General features: G+C 38.4%; 1 protein-coding gene across 1 annotated transcript in view; it reads left to right on the forward strand.

Annotated features, from left to right (window-relative positions):
• Nucleotides 1–18,210, forward strand: part of anapc15 (anaphase promoting complex subunit 15) — a 71,953-nt gene that overhangs the window by 1,322 nt on the left and 52,421 nt on the right. The window contains exon 2 of the mRNA XM_039745671.1: nt 4,412–4,634. The gene's annotated coding sequence lies outside the window, so the exon portion shown is untranslated. The remainder of the gene's footprint in view (nt 1–4,411; nt 4,635–18,210) is intronic.

Below are 18,210 nucleotides of genomic sequence, written 5' to 3' on the forward strand. Positions count from 1 at the left end.
CCGTTATTAGCAAGGCAAACACATGGTTTTCTTACGATCTCTCAGCAAGGATGGAATAATGGCAACCTTGTCCAAACTCCAACACAGATGAATATTCCACCCTTTCAGTCCAGCACAGTTTCCCTCTGGAGTAAAGGGATTGCTTTGACGTCAGTTGCAGCCACACCCTATCAGCTATGGATTCTGGCTATGAGCCACCAAATTATGGCCAGGTCAAGCTCTAGCATAGTGAGAGAAGAGCAATTAGTGAGGTGTTACAGGGGTTTTTATAGGGAGGAATAAAGGTTGTCTCATTGGCTTCTTGGATGCACTTCAGCCCATCCTCTTGGCTAACCACTGGTGTAAAAGTTCTGTCCATCAGTGCTACTCATCCCAGATTTATGGTTTTTTGTCCAGACCTTGAATTCATTTTGCACCTTAGGGAGAGATGTCACTGGCTGTTACATGGTCTGGAATTGATCATCTAATCAGATAAGGCTGCAGCTGCTGAATTTCAAAGGGAGGCCTAGTCAGGCAAACTGAGACTTTTAGCTGGTGATAAGAGTTTCTGGCAACAGTTTGCTAGACCAGGACTTCCAGCCTGGTAAAATGGATAATGTCAGTCTGTCCTACAGCAATAAAATATGTAATCTACCAAAGAGGTTTAAATACTTTTTAATGTACTGTATTTATCTTTGGGATGTAGGAGAACCTGTAATATCCAGACATATAGTATTGTATTGCATGACTAGCAGAGCTGTATGTTCTGCTCAGATTTGGAAAAATTATTCTCATGCCTCCCACCTCTAAGTTTAGGATGTACTGCTAAGCGGTTGCCAGGTACAGACATTAGAGTCATTTCTGGGATGAGATATTGCAGTACTGTCTGGTGACTCATGGCAACTCAATAACCCTGAGACAGGCACCCTGCCCTATTTACAAGGAACATGCCCTTTGCAGTAGACAGTATGGACTTAAACAGTTTCTCATGTGGACATCAAATTCTACCTTATGGTTTCAGGGATGCACCATTGTGTTTTATGGACTGTAATCTCTATATATGGATGTTTAGTGCTGCAGAAGTGTTAAACGCCACTTCTGTGTGATGATCTGTTTGCTGACACTGCAAACATTATTCCCCTTCTAGATCTCAGTTTTGACACTCTCCCTTCACTGTTGCTCTAAGACATTAACAGTGACTGTGGTATCTCTCTCTCTCGTCTGTTTGGGGGGGAGTGTCAATTTACTCTAATTGAAACCTATTTGTTGCATTCTGAACATGCACTTCGAGTGGGTCTGCAGTGTTTCCTCCTCATAAATGGAAGCCCATGTGTGAGTTTAAGCAGAAAAATAATCTCAAAGTACATTTCCTCTTCTTAAAATTTATTAAAAGCATTCTCATAACAATGATTAAACATTCCCCTTAATAGGATCAGTACTGAGTTTCTCCCTCACTTGCAGGTCTGAATGTCACATTTTTTCTCTGTGTTACTGTAGTTAATTTGTAACGTGGCAGAGCTGGGTTGGGTTTTTGTAAAGAGTGGTGGGGTGGAGGTTGGGGACAAACAATGGATTCATATCTTAATTTTTATATGAATATCTTGCTTTTCTTTAAATTTTTATCTTTTGTATTTCAATAAAAATTTGATTAAAAATGATAAAAATTCAAGTGAACTCAGACAGGCACCCTTCTTTGCTTAGGGATGATCTGTATCTTTAATAAATGTTCTAAAAATAATTCTATATATCTATGACATTTTCAGACATTATGGCAGCAGAATGAGTAATGCTGCTGCCTCATGGATCCTGAGCTTGAATCCCCAACATGGTCACCCCCAAAGTTGTTAGGTAAAATGGAGCTTCCAAGTTGGCTTTGTGAGGGTGCAAGTTTCCAGCTGTGTTAGGGAGTGTACACTGAAATGGACTGGCACCCTGTCCAGGGCATATTCTGTCTTGTATATATCTCAACCACCAATCCATCGTACAGACTCCATGACTGTTTTATCTCACTGTCTCCCTCCACTCTTAAAGATTATCATTGGACTAACTGTCCATACATATCTTTTCTTTGGCAGTACTTCAGTTAGTTAAAGTGATATATAAGCAATAAAGCCACAGAGAATAAAAACAAAAATCAAATTAACCTTAGAAAATCTGCTGGTAGACACCATGTAGCAATAAGGAAGCATCATACTTATCATGTGGAACACTACTTTACATAAATGCAGGCAAGTAATAAACTAAATGACTTGCAGTGAATGATTGATATGACTGAATAATAACGTCTAGTAATTGCCATCTTCCTGGTTTCAGCCCAATTTAATATCAGTGTTATTTTAATCAACTGCCAGTCTACTTCTTCAACACCCCTCCCCCATTAAAATGAAGATTATAACACGACATTCACTTAAACACTATAATTACCATGTGGACAACACCTGTTGTGACAATACTGCAGGGTGACAAAGGTGGCCTTTCTGCATGAGAAAACAATTAACTTGCAGTACATATAATTTATGCACAGAAACGCTCCTCATACAGTATAATGAGCTGGTATTATGAATTTACAACAAAGCTAGAGAGAGTTGTTCAACGAGGTGAACTGGACATGTGTTGGTTTCAAAAGAAATGAATGCTTCTACCTTGTAAATGTATAAAACATGAGATCTAAGGTAGTAAGCAGAGATATTGTCTGCAAAATATAGGATGGAAGCCATTACAACGTAACATGAAACTCTTATTCCCACTTAAATCAGTTCAGGGTTATCAGTGTTGGCAACCTTTCCTGGCAGTACTAGGAATAACGAATGATGGTGACAAAGGAACATCAGCAGCAGTCTTAAGTGCTTTGCTGTTAGGTGGAAAGCAGGAATGTTGAATGCTGCACTGTCAGATTGCACATCATAGATGTTTAGTGCTGAAGTGTTAAACAACACTTCTGTGTGGTGATTTGTTCGCTGACACTGCATACATCTTTCTTGTTCTGAATCTCAGGTGGAGAAGCGCTGGTGGAGCTGCAGAGGTAGTAGTCACTCAGCTATCTTCCCCCCTGGACTGATGCTGCAAACGGTATTCCAGACTCCAGATCTCTCTGACAATTAGTCCATTACAGTGACCGTAGTACTCTGCACATTGCTAAATCAGAAAGTAGGTCCTGTCCTCATCCTGCTTCTAACACCAATTCTGTGCCAGTGGATTGTTTTTTGTTCTTTATATTGCTCTTTTAGCTGGCTGGCTATTCTTAAAATGACTACTGGCCATTGCTGCACCAGATGGAATTTTGTTTTTGACTTTTCAGGCTTGCCATTTTTATAGGCACACCTGCCGCTGGCTTTGAAGTTGCTCAGTTGCATGAAAGAATGCCAGCTCTTACTATGGGTTACTCATACATGTTTAACATAACATGTGAACACCATTGGATTATGTGTATATCTATATACACTTTTTGAAGATACAAGAGTGTGTGATTCAATTGGCAAGCACAGGGGCTGAACGGTTGTGATGACACTTAGAAGTCAGATTTTGGGAAGTAAGACTCACAGAGGGGCAGGAGGTCATTGAGTGTAAATATTTTGCTTATTCTTTTGCTTATTTTGGAAATTAAAGGGAAGTGCATTTAAGACTGAAGCCAGGAAACACTTGTTTATGCAAAGAGATGTGGGAATCTGGAACAAGCTACCGAGACATGTAGTTAAAGCAGAAACCTTGACAACTTTTAAGAAGTATCTGAATGAGATAATTGGGACAGCATAGCCATTAGTTAAACAGACAAGCTCAATGGACTGAATGGTCTCTTCTTGTTTGTCAAATTTCTTTTGTTCTTGTGAGTCTGTGGGAGGAGTAATTATAACATAAAAACTGATCTATTTATTTCTAAGTAAGAGCACACCCACAGAATAAAATCATGCATAGTAAACACACCAAGGTATATGAAAAACATATAACATAAGAAATTTGACTGGTGTCCTCGAGTATGTGATTCACCCTTAAGCTGAAAGTCTGTCTTTCAAAAAATGAAATAGCCCTTGTGCGGAGCACATTTTGTATCAGATAGCACAGCCACAGCGACAGTTTATTATGGTCAAGAAAAATCAGTTTTTGGCAGAATAGTGTGCCCCACAGGTGAGCTGTTGTTTGTTCAGAATTTCTAGCTGTTAGTCTCCACATCATGTTTTTCACAGCCACCCTAGTTTAGGAACAGTTTTAAAAAGTTTAGTCACAATTTTTCCATGAGACAGGTGATGTGTTTTTAAGATAATATATATGAGGAATTAATGCAGCTGTGATAATTTGTGTGTACTCATAAAACAAAGGTCACCTGCAGCTTTACGTAAAAAAATGTCACTTGCAATCAATGTCAGTAGTGTGCTGTACCTACTTGTACAAATAATAATTGCACACGTAACCAATGGATTGTCTCTTTTTTCCACAGCTCCAAGAACTCAAAGTAATTGAGTCCAGATGAGGACCAAATAAAGCACTGTTGAAAGCATGTCGTGGATGTGGCTTTAAGAGAACTCCTTACTATGCATTAAGTTTAGATTACATCCTGCCACAACTAGCCTCCCCGCCATTGAAAACACCACCCTAGCAATTAAGGCCGACAGAAAATAACAGGCAGTTGCAGAATAAACGCAAAGACGAGAAGGCTTCAAGTAAGTGTCAAACTGTTTATGTGGTAGAAGTATCAAGCACAGCGGAGCGCAGAAACAGTCATCTTCATACAGTAGCCTGTGTTAAAATGTCAGTAGACAAGTGAGCAGTCTTAGCAAACACAGGAAAATGTGGTTTATTTAATTTGCAAGCAAACTCTAAGCTTATGGTCAATTAAACATTATCTTTTGTGATGGGACAATCCCCATGTGCCCCTTTAATCCAGAATGAACAGTGTCAAAACCCAAATCTTTATTAATAATATTTGTTATATAAAATATGCACATACAAAGCAGGGATGATCAAAAGGAGAACATAAATGTATTAAATTAAAAAAAAAAACAGAAGCTGCTTTCATGGACCTCAAAGGTTCATGTCTCTGTCTAGGAGGTGAGGTGGCTTGCCTTCTGTCCAAAACCCACAGTACCTCAGGCACACCACCCTTGCCCTAGTCACTTGCTTATATTCTTTCTGCCTTCCTGCCATCTGTGCATTTGCCCCACATTGCTAGACAAACTCAAAGCTCATGGACTGCTGACAGGAAGGAGCCTTTAAACCCTTCCCTTTGTTACCAATATGGCCTTCTTTTCTAAAGTATGGACTCCCCCAGGCCCATGACCTGCCGTTTACCAGCCATTGGCACCTTTCAGTGCCTGACACTGCTTGACAGCAGTACTGCATATTACAATTTAAAGCCCTTCCATTTTTTAATATACTAAGTGAAAAGTCAAGCAGAAGGACACCTTTTATGGGCTAACTAAAAAGATTACAATATGCAAGCTTTCGAGGCAACTCAGGCCCCTTCTTCAGGCAAACTGAAGAAGAGGCCTGAGTTGCCTCGAAAGCTTGCATATTGTACGTTTTTTAGTTAGCCCATAAAAGATGTCATTTTTCTTGACTTTTCACTACATTCATAATGGCTAACATGATAAACACCTAGTAACTATTAATATACTAAGACACTCTTATGTTTTCTTTCAGTTTTCACATGCGTCTAATAACTTGGCCTGTTATCAGAGGGGATGCATTGTTGCAAACAATGAGTCTATTTTCAGAAGTCTTTTTATTCAGATTAATTTATCAACATTTCCTTACAGAATTATCCTTTTCAGAATGCAGGTAACCTGAGAGGAACAATTTGGATTTAAAACCACCCTGTGTACACAGTATGTGTATACAGTACAGGCCAAAAGTTTGGACACACCTCCTCATTCAATGTGTTTTCTTTATTTTCATGAATATTTACATTGGTAGATTCTCACTGAAGGCATCACAACTATGAATAAACACATGTGGAGTTATGTACTTAACAAAAAAAAGGTGAAATAACTGAAAACATGTTTTATATTCTAGTTTCCTCAAAATAGCCACCCTTTGCTCTGATTACTGCTTTGCACTCTCTTGGCATTCTCTCGATGAGCTTCAACAGGTAGTCACATAAAATGGTTTCCTTTGTTGTCTTTGATTTGTGCTTAGGGTCATTGTCCTTTGGTGCAGTCTGAAGTCCAGAATGCTCTGGAACGTTTTCATTAGGATTTACTCTATACTTTGCTCTGTTCACTTTTCTCACAACCTTGTCTATTCTCCCACTCCCATTGCTACCACCACCATGCTTCACTGTTGGAATGGTATTGTGCAGGTGATGAGAGGCTCCTGGTATACTCCAACAACAACAATTTATTTCTTGCATAGCCCCCATTTTTTATAGCCCTCTGTTTTGACTCGCTAAGAAGACAAGAAAAAACTCCCAAAAGCATACCCTTGTAGGGAAAACGAATGGAAGAAATCTTGAGAAAGGCAATTCAGAGAGAGACCCCTTTCCAGGTAGGTTGGGCATGCAATGGGTATCAAAAAATGGGGTACATACAATACACAAAACAAAATACAAGTCATCCTCTTCACAGAACTCAATGGCCAATCTATCATTGCCACCTCAGGAATACAATACAACAGTACAAAGCAAAATACAAGAGTAGATTACATCACTCACTAAATACAGAACTATCACATACGAGGAAACAGATTTGTTCAGAGTCCTAGAGACCTCTGCCAACAAGCCTCCACCCCCACTACTGGCCATTCCACAGCTGAGTCAGTGCTGGGCCAGCAAATCTAATGACAGGACCCTTCTACCAGATGATTCCACAGTTCCTTTATCAGAGATAAAGGCAAACAACTTCGCAGTAGAGCAGTGGCACCAAGTGCCACATGAGAATACTAAGAAGAGAAACAGAGTAGGCGAGCGTTAGTGACAGAGTATACAATAACTATCATATTACAGTACTTATGTTTTCGTGCTAATGACTAACAGTGGTACAGAATGCACAGTTAATCAGCAGCTCTAGTCTGGGTATGTGAAACTGAAGTAGTGAGTTCAGCTGGGATTTGAAAGCTGAGACTGAAGGGGGCATCTCTTATAGTAGCAGTCAGACCATTCCTCAGGTTTTGGGCCATGTAACTAGAAGCTCGACCTCCCACTGTTATTTTATTAAACCTTGGAATCATAAATAGGCTGACATCTTGAGATCATAATGTATGCTTAGGTTTTTAAGCAATGATAAGTTCAGATAAGTAAGCAGGACCTTTGTCATGTAAGGCTTTACATGTTAAAAAGAGGATTTTGAAATCTGCCCTAATCTTTTAACTAGTCATGGCACTAAGGCCAAACAGTTCATTCTTGGTTTAGTCAGATTACATAATCCAAGCAGGCTTTCATATGGCCCACCTGCTGCAAAACCCAGATTAGTGGAGTGTTGCAGTGATGGTTGTCCTTCTGGACAACACAGGTTCTCTGGAACTCAGCCAGAGCAATCATCAAGTTCTTGGTCACCTCTCTTGCCATTGTCTTTCTAACACGATTCATCGGTTTGGCTCAGTGGCCAGCTCCAAACTACTATCCATTTAAGAATTATGGAGGCCAATGTGCTGTTGGGAACCTTCAGTGCTTCACAAATTTTTTGTAGCCTTCCCCAAATCTGTACTTTAACACAATTCATTCTCTAGGCTCTGCTGTAGTTCCTTTGACCTCATGGTGTTTGCTCTGATACACATTAGTGGTGGGACCTTATACAGACAGGTGTGCGTCTGTTCTACTCATGTGCAATCAATTGAATTGACCACAGATGGACTCCAAGCAAGGTGTAGACACATCTCAATGATGATCAATACAATGGGGTCCACCTGCGACAAATTTAAAGTGTCACAGCAAAGGGCCTAAATAAATGTTTTTTATTTATTTTTAATACATTTGCAAAAATTCTTAAAATCCTGTTTCCCTTTGTCATTATGGGGTATTGAGGAAGGAACAAATAAATTTACACAATTTTAGCAAAAGGCTGCAACATAACAAAATTTGAAAAAAGTGAAGGGGTCTGAATACTTTCAGATAGCACTATACACATATATTTTACACAGTTAACAATTACAAAAGAAAAAGAAAATACTGTGTAGTATGGTCATGTAATATGTACTGATGCGCCCTTTCTTACATCCACAGTCCTGGGCTCCAATACCAGCATGGCCCATATCCAAGTGGAGGTGGTATGTTCTTCCTGTATCCACATGTATTTTGTCCAAATATTACAGCTTTCTACACCTCAAAGACATGTGGGAAAGTTTGAGTGATCCTACTTTGTGTCTGATGTTTTGAGGATTGGCTGTGACCTTCCACAACTTTTTATGAGACTGAACAAAATCAGAACATTAAATAAACAATATATATGCTTCATGTTACAAAGCAATGTTTGAGTTAGTTATCTTCCTTAGTTAGGTTTTGTTATTTTTATCTCAGCCTGTCCATCCTTTTATTTACTTAATTCTGTTAGGTTAATTTAGGACTTTGTATTGATTGAGCCTGTCATAGCAGCCTCATGTTCAAGATAAAAAAAAAAATCTACCCTGGATGGAGTGCTAGTGCCCTCACTTAAATGAATACGTTACAGGTTTGAAGGAGGACCACTGCAGCATTTGTCTTGCTACATTCAGACTACAAGTCAGACTTTATCAGTCTAAGCTAGATTAGGGTGTATATTCAAATCTGTATGTAAAGGCTATAAATATGTTGTGTACTGCATTATCTAAATTCTAGGTTTTTTGCTGTTCTCGGCCAACATGCTGGCTGCTAAGCTAAAAACAGAGCACATCATTCACAAATCCAGTCCTTTAGTAGCTCTCACTACGTCTGTACACATCTCTGGCCTGCAGATGTATTTCACTGTCCATTCCAATGAGAGCATTATTTTTATTTTTTATTTTTTTTGCAGTGCACCTCTGCAGCCTCCTCATGAATCATATTCTTCCTATGCAATTACTCTTTATGAAGGAAGCGTAGGCAGTAGCAAATGCATTTGGTGTGTAACCTCAGTCTACTGGGGGGTTGTGAATTTCATCTTTAGATGTTTACTTAAAAGCTCCACTACATTGAAAAATGCAGGAAGTTAAGTCGGCCAAAATGACTGTCTGCTGACAGTTTACTACACTGTCATAAACACAAGAATAATCTCAATAGTTTCTGTATTGAGTTAGCTTGAATACAAATACATACCTTTAGTCACAATTATCTTTTAAAGCTTTATTCTGCATAACGGCTACAGTACAGTTTAACATGATGGTGCCGCAGGTAATAAAGTTGTAATTTCATCTAATTTTAAATAAAAAGCAGTGCACAACTAGACAACTATCTCAATGCAATCCAGTAGCCATTCTGGTTAGCTCAGTTCAATGTCACAGTGAAGTAATGCAAGATACAATGTCTGCCCCTGTATGATCAGGTATAAGGCAGGAACCAACTAAAGATAAGGTGTCAGTATCTTTATTGCATAGTTTATTAAAAAAAATCATTCCACATACTGTTTAAAAGGTATTTTAAATTAAATATACCTATCCATCCATTTTTTGAGTCCACTTAATCCATTATAGGTTTAAAGCAGATCAAGCCTCTCTTAGCAGCATTGAGTAAAAAGCAGAAGCTAACCTTGAACAGGCTGCTAGTCCACTGCACGTACAGAATATTTGAACAACTAAAGCCAATTTAGAGCTACCATTCTAAGCAGTCCTGCCATAATTAGGATGTGGAGGTAAGCCATACAGAAACAAGAACATGTATCTTCACAAAGATCTCTAGCTGTGATTTAAGTTTAGGTCACTGGAGTTTTGAGGCAGCAACCCTGACTACTATACCACTGGGTGGCTGTCCTAGATCAAAACATCCATCCATCCGTCCATTATCCAACCCGCTATATCCTAACTACAGGGTCACGGGGGTCTGCTGGAGCCAATCCCTGCCAACACAGGGCACAAGGCAAGAAACAAACCCCAGGCAGGGCGCCAGCCCACCTCAGGGCATATACACACACACACCAAGCACAATTTAGAATCGCCAGTGCACCTAACCTGCATGTCTTTGGACTGTGGGAGGAAATCAGAGTACCCGGAGGAAACCCATGCAGACACGGGGAGAACATGCAAACTCCACGCAGGGAGGACCTGGGAAGTGAACCCGGGTCTCCTAACTGCGAGGCGGCAGCGATACACACTGCGTCACGTGCCGCCCCAGATCAAAACATATAATGTTAAAATATTTAACTTTGTATGTAGAAATATCAATGTAAAATGAATGTTGAAGAGGAAATATATTCCCTAGTCAATTAGACCTCAACTCTAGCCTAAAACCCTCAGAATTCATCAGCATTTCCTTCCTACAGTCTCACAAGCCCAAGAAGTTTCTGCAAGTTTCATCCTACAACCACCAACCCACTTTGTACATAGTACATTATAACATAAGCAATGTCAGAATGTGTTACAATAACTTTGCTTGTATCTGAGCAGATTCCTTCCACAGGACTGCAAGGCCAGGGCAGAGTTTATTAAAATAAAATGTAATATATCATCCTTTATGAGTAAGTTATAAACTGGATAAATTTGACATATTATGGGAATGTGCATTTTACCCCCCTTTTAATGTCTGTCACTCTGCCCTATAAATTCGCTTCTCAGAAAGACAATGCATTAAATATAAAAGGGACTGCCAAATGCTGCTCCTCCTGATCTGAAATATCGTGAATACAGAACAGCATCTATGGTTTCCTAATATTTTTTGTGTTGGGTGTATAATTAATTTCTTTGCAAATATTGCAATATATTAACATTGTTTTCCAAAGTGAACTGTTTTATATAAATTTTAAAAATACCTTGTCTGTTCTTGCAGCTTACAATGGGACTGAAAGGTACCAGGGTCCATAGGTGAATAAAAATGCCTTAAAACTTACCAAATACATCCACTTTGAAGCAGCAAAGGTTCCAATTTAAGAAAATATGCCTTTCATCTTTATGTGACATCCTTGTGATACTGAAAGAAAGCTAGAAATAATGATTTTATTACAGATCCTTAGAACTATTTTTCTTGAGGTGGGAATATATTTCCTGTTTGTTTGTCTGTTCACAGCCACCGCCATGGGAGGAGTAATGACAACCCCAACATGCCCCCAGCACCAAGCCCCATTCTGCACATAATCCACCTTTTGCTTCTGTAAATTGAGTAACATTAGGCAGGGCCTGTTTTTTCAGCAAGTGTAGTAAGACAGGTAACAAAAGTTGATTGCCACGATTGAAAGATGCAGTAACCATTAAATATACAATCATTGACTAAAAATTGATAAAGCAAATTTATTCATATTTTATAATTAATATTTGACATTTTAATGGATGGATGGATGGATTTGACATTTTCTGATTGGTTAACAGCTAATCATTAAAAGGAGATCAATCAAATAATTGATGATATTACGCACACCCAAATTATTCTGAGCATCTGGATAGAGAGGCAAACTTAAAGAAGAGGCAGAATTTCAGGTTAACTTAAAAGCCTTCCTGAACAGGTGAGGTTTAAGTTGTTTTTTTAAAAGGATGAATGGAGTCAGCTGACCTAATTAATTTTGGGAGGTCATTCCAAAGTCTGGGCACTGTACAGCTGAAGGCCAGGTCAACCATAAAGTGCAGGTTAGTGTGGGGTGCAACAAGATTGCCAGAATCAGAGGATCTTAGTGGGTAAACAGGAGTGTAGTGATGGAGAAGGCCACTGATGTACAAAGTAGTCTGGTGGAAGGGCATTTAACTGGATGTGTGATATAAGATTTGAAAGGGCACCTGCCAGTAGGGAGTTTTATAATAATGAATGTGGGGTGTGATAAAAGCATGGAGAAGCTTCTCAGCATTTGAAAAGGAGAGAAATGAGCGCACATGGAATATGTTACAGAAGTGAAAGTATGAAAGTTTCTTAATGTGGTTTATGGGTGGAGTAAGAAGGGGAGGAGTCAAGATTCTTTGCACCAAAAGAAGGTCTGATGAGATCACCGTTAAGAGTGACTGCAAAGATGCTCATTTTCTTAAGTTGCACTTTAGTGCCAATTTGCAGGAGCTGTTTTGTTGCACTTTAATTTTAAAGAGTTCTGCTCTATCCAGATTTTAATTTCACTGAGACAAGTTGTGAGCTGAGAAAGCTCTGATGAAGTTTTGCTTTATACACTGAAATAGAGTTGAGTATCATCTGCATAAAAATGATAACCCAGTCCAAAGCTATGAATAATATAGCCAAGGGAAAGCATACAGATACAGAAGAGCAGAGGGCCAAGGACAGAGCCCTGAGGAACCCCTTGTGTGACCGACGCTGTGCTGGATCAAACTCTTACCAATCAGACAGATAGGACTTAAACCACTGGAGGACAGTGACAGATACCCAGAATGTTCTCCATTCTGGGCAGTAGTATGTCATGTCTGCCAGTATCAAAAGCTGCACTTAGATCTAACAGAATTGATATGCTGGTTTGTCCAGAATTTCCTGCCATAAGCAAATCATTGGTTACCCGAAGCATAGTAGTTTCACAGCTGTGCTGTGCCCTGAAACCAGACTGAAAGGGTTCCATCAAATTATTAGAAGTTAAGTTACTGGCGAGTTGGTAGTCTACAACACCGTTCAAGAACTTTTAACAGAAAAGGTAAGTGAGAGATAGGCCAAGAATTGTTAAGATTGTCAGCATCAAGACCTGACTTTTTTAACATTGGGGTTACGGAAGTGATTTTAAAAGTGTCTGGCACAAAGTCGGCATCAAAGGATGCATTTATTATTGTTGTAACAATCGAGATTATGGCATGAAGGGAGAATTTAAGAAGTGTAGTGGGGATGGAGTCCAGTACACAAGTAGTTGGACTTATCTTACAAAGCAGGCTGTTAACAAATGCAGATGTGACTGGTAAAATTTAGTAAAGGAGCTGGAAATACAGGGAAAGACATACACTTTATTACGGTAAAAGTGGAGGAATTTTTCACAGGCTTCAGTAGAGGAAATTCCTTGCTTAACATGATTAACAATACAATACATTTCCACATAAAATGTTTTTTTAATGCATTGCTTAAAAGTTAATTTTAATGTCATGTCTTTGTGTTCACCTCAAGACTAACCAGCATACTGTCCGGGGATTTTTTCTGTCTTGTGCCCTATGCTTGCTGTGATAGGCTCCAGCTTCCACGCAACCTGGATTAAGTGGAAATTGGAAAATGGATGGGTAGATGAAAATGTGCCACAAACTGTCCTGTAATATTACTGAAAAGCATTTTATGCATTCTTGTTTGAGCAGAGGAGCATATCAATATGAACAGCAGTTAGTCACATGTGCAGCCTCAAAACCGTCAAGCCACACTTAAGATCTCTCACTCCAAAAGTATCTTAGCCTTTTGTCACATTTAAGATAAATTATAAATCCATCATTGACTGAGACTTGCCATGTACTATATAAGTTACAATGGTACCATTTTATTTTTTAACATGAACACAAGCAATTATTTTTCCTGCAAATTTCTACAGCTGTAGTGAACTTCTCAGCAGACAGTCAGCTAGAATTTTTCCATGTCTCTCCTCGGAACAAAGTATCAGTTGTTTCATTTGTCAGGCTTCATCTATGTATTGATAAGTTATTATGATATGGTTCTTGCTTTTTTTAGCAGTTTAAAAGTAAGTTGTTGTTACCAACTCAGACTTTAACTGTTGCATCTGCTCAGTAAACGGCTTTTCCTATATTTGTGGAAAGAGTATCTGTAGATGACATGTGATACCCTGAATGACCAAGCACTGTATATTAGAGAGGAGAAAAAAAAACTGTCTTTAGCCATGATGATTGGTAACAAATGCCTTGTGCTATATGTCTCACTGTACAATTTTTCTCAGTACATATCCTTATTTTTTCCCCCTTAAGTTAGTTTGCTGGAGTCTGAGATAAAAAAGTCTGCTTTGTTCAGTATGTAGTAGTAGTGCATTATAGGTGTGCTGTGTATATAATTTAGAACATTAACACATTGTTTGCAGCACACATCACCCTTTGCTTGAAATGCTCCCAATCTAAACTACATTTAGCACAACTTCAATATCTTCTATGCTTCCAGATGTGAAATGGTTCAATGTGTAGCTTAAATACTGACCTCATGCTTCTGTATAAAGAAATATACAATACAATACAATTTATTTTTTGTATAGCCCAAAATCACACAAGAAGTGCCGCAATGAACTTTAACAGGCCCTGCCTCTTGACAGCCCCCCAGCCTTGACTCTCTAAAAAGAAAAGTAAAACCTTCCAAAAAAAACTATTGTAGGGAAAAAATGGAAGAAACCTTGGGAAAGCCAGTTGAAAGAGAGACCCCTTTCCAGGAAGGTTGGGCATGCAGTGGGTGTCAAAAAGAAGGGGGTCAATACAATACAGTACAATACCCAGAACAGAACAAATCCTCAATACAGCATAAAAATAAAAATTTTAGAAGTACGGAGTAGAATTTAACAGTAGATGATATCACATAATATGATTTGGATTTGTTTAGAGTCCTGGAGACCTCAGCCATCAAGCTGCCTCCCCCATTTGGCCATTGCACAGCTGAAATAGCGCTAATCCGATGAAAGGACCCCTCTTTCACACGATTCCTGTGATCCTCCAGGGATGACTTTACCTTAGGCAGGCAAAACAACTTGGCAGGTGGGCCATGGCACCAAGTGCCAAATTTGAGTACCGAGAAGAGAAACAGAATAGGTGAGGGTTAGTATTACTAATGTTTTAGTGATAATGACTAACAACAGAGATGCAGTCTGTACAGTTAATCAGCAGCTCTAGTCAGGATATACTAAACTGAAGTAGTGAGTCTTCAGCCGGGATTTAAAAGCTGAGACCGAATGGGCATCACTTATAGTAGCAGGCAGTCCATTCCACAGTTTAGGGGCCCTGTAACTAAAAGCTCATCCTCCCACTGTTATTTTATTAATTCTTGGAACCATAAGCAGACCGGTATCTTGAGATCTTAATGTGCGCTCTGGTTTGTAAGTCATGATAAGTTCAGACAAGTAAGCCAGACCTTAGCCATTTAATGCTTTATATATTAAACGGAGGATTTTGAAATCTGCCCGAAACTTAACCGGGAGCCAGTGTAAGGATTTAAGAACTGGAGTGATGTGTTTGTATTTTCTTGTTCTTGTAATAATTCTTACAGCAGAATTTTGAATTAACTGGGGGCCATATAAAGAACAGTTTGAACATCCAGTGAACACCACATTGCATTAGTCAATCCTACTAGAAAAAAATGCATGAATTAATTTCTCAGAATCCTGTTTATTTAGACAATTAACATCTCTGTTTTATCTGTGTTTAAAGACAAGTAGTTCTCATCCATCCACTCCTTTAATTCAACAAAAACTAAGACAACATCAGAGAAACTTCATTTGATCTAAATGAAAGGTATAACTGGGTGTCATCTGCATATGAGTGAAAATTAACATTATGTTTCCTAATGATAGATCCCAATGGAAGTATGTAAATTGGGAATAGTAAAGGTTCCAGTACTGAGCCCTGCGGGACACCATATCTCACTTCTGTGTATAATGATGGAGTATTGTCAGCACATTTCTGTACATATTGGAATCGATTTGATAAAGAACTAAACCAAGTGAGCACAGTGCCTGTAAACCCAAGATCATTTTCTAGCCTGTGCAGTAAAATAGAATGGTCAAAGGTGTCAAATGCTGCACTTAAGTCTAACAACATAATTACAGTGGAGTTTCCTTCATCAGAGGATATCAGAATGTCATTTACAACCCACGTTAGTGCCATTTCTGTACTATGACCAGTGCGGAAACCAGACTGGAATTTCTCAAATAAATTGTAATGCCTAAGGTGTGACTGAAGCTGATTGGCGACTTTTTCAAGTATTTTAGAGAGAAAGGGTAAATTTGAAATAGGCCTATAATTATTCAGTATGTGTGGGTCTAGGTTTGACTTTTTAAGTAATGGTTTAATGACTGACACTTTTAGTGCATCAGGTACTGTGCCATGCAATAATGAACTACTGATAATGTTTAGAATAGGCGCTGCAAGAACATCCATTGAACTTTTTACTAGTTTTGTTGGCACTGGATCTAGGGAACAAGTAGTGGGCTTCATTTTAGAAATTAAAGTTAAGACTTCCTGCTCAGTTACAGGATTAAAATTACTAAAGTGCTGAATTCAGTGTGAGACAGGGTCTGCTATAGTGCATCCGGAAAATATTCACAATGCATCAATTTTTCACATTGTCATTATAGGTTGTTGTGTTTAGAATTCTGAGGAAAAAAAATTAATTTAATCCATTTTGGAATAAGACTGTAACATAACAAAATGTGGGAAAAGTGATGCATCGTGAATACTTTCCGGATGCACTGTAAGCTAGTATTTGGTTTGTACTGTGATGCTGAGATCTGGGATCTTATATTTTTAATTTTCTCATTGAAGAACTTCTTAAAGTCTGTACTGCTAATATCTGTTGGTATTTTGCACTGAAGATCTGAATTTCCATTTGTTAATTTAGCCACTGTTCTAAACAGTACCCGAGGATTTTTATTATTGCCATCTATTAATGTAGAATAGTATTCTTTAGTAGCTTTAAATACAGCTTTTTTATATTTTTTAACACTCTCTGTCCATGCAATTTAAAAGACATGTATCTTTGTTGTTCTCCATCTCCGTTCCAGTTTTCGACACTCTGATTTAACAGCTTAAGTGTTTTCATTAAACCAGGGAGAGTTTCTATGTGCTTTGATCACTTTTGTTTTAAGGGGATCCACTGTGTCCAAGCATCTCTCAAGGTCACATTATAATGTGATGTTAGCTGATCTAAATTGTTTTCCTTGTTTACATTTGATGTTAACTGATCTAAATGGTTTTCCACAATTACACTCAACTTACTCAAAGTATCTATAAATTTTGAAACAGAATTACAATCTAGATGTTGCACTGTCTTTGTTTTAATCTGTGTGTTGGCAAGGGCAGGACTAAATCAAATGTAATTAAGTAGTGATTGGAAATAACTTCATTTAATGGAGTAATATTTAAATTTTGAATTTCAACTTTGTAAGTTATAATTAAATCTAATGTGTGGTTATGATTATGAGTTGGACCTTTGACATTCTGGCAAAATCCTACTGAATTTAACAAATAAGTAAAACATTTGCTAAAAGTGTCAGTTTCCACATCAATGTGTACATTAAAATCCCCCATCAGTACTACGTGATCATAATTTATAGCCAAATCAGACAGAAGGTTGCTAAATTCAGTCATGAACAATGAATATGGCCCTGGTGGTCTGTAGACTAGCACTATAATTGTGTTGGAATCTGTTTTAATATTTAAAATGAATGCCTCAAATGACATAAAGTCGCCTACATTTTTAGACGTGATTGCATTTTGTTACAATGAATTATTCCAAGGCCTCCTCAACAACCAAAATCTCTAGACTTATGAAGGAACGAGTATCCATCTGGTGACGCCTCAGCTCGGGAAACAGTGTCACATTTACTAAGCCAGGTTTCAGTGAGAAGACACAGATCAGATTTTGTACTTAATATAATATCATTTACCAAAACAGCTTTACTGCCAAGAGAGCGAATGTTCAATAAGCAGCATTTAAAACTGCATGCTTCTTTCTGAACTGGTGATATATTTTTTGTTTTAATTTGAAGTAAATTTCTATTACAGATGCCCCTGGTGGAGGGTCTGGTTTTACCCTTTGGTCTAATTATACACCTTATTTTTTGGTTAATCAATTAATTTAAGGTTTGTATCAAGACTAAACTTACTGGATGCACCACAACAGGGATTATGGGTAACAGCTTCAGGATAGTAACAGGTGGGATAAACAACAGCCTGTGATTTAAGATCACATGACTGCGGCCTGGATGGTGCTCTCATCAGTCAACCATGCAATTTTGCTGCCGTATTTTGGGATAATACATAAGATCCCCTCCAGTTAGGATGAAGACCATCTCTTCTGAAAAATCCAGGCCTTTCCCAAAAATCCCAACTTTTCACAAACGCTATGCTTTTATTTGCACATCAGGTTTCTAGCCAGCAGTGAAGGGAATACAATCTGCTATAAATCACATCTCCTCTATATAATCTTGGTAAGGGGCCTAATACAACTAAATTCCGACATTTTCTTTTAGCTTTGGTGCATAGAGAGATGAAGTTCCTCTTTAATACCTCAAATTGCTGTAAATAAATATCATTAGTGCTGAC

This window comes from Polypterus senegalus, chromosome 2, assembly GCF_016835505.1.
Source record: "Polypterus senegalus isolate Bchr_013 chromosome 2, ASM1683550v1, whole genome shotgun sequence".
NCBI classification, from domain to species: Eukaryota; Metazoa; Chordata; class Cladistia; order Polypteriformes; family Polypteridae; genus Polypterus; species Polypterus senegalus.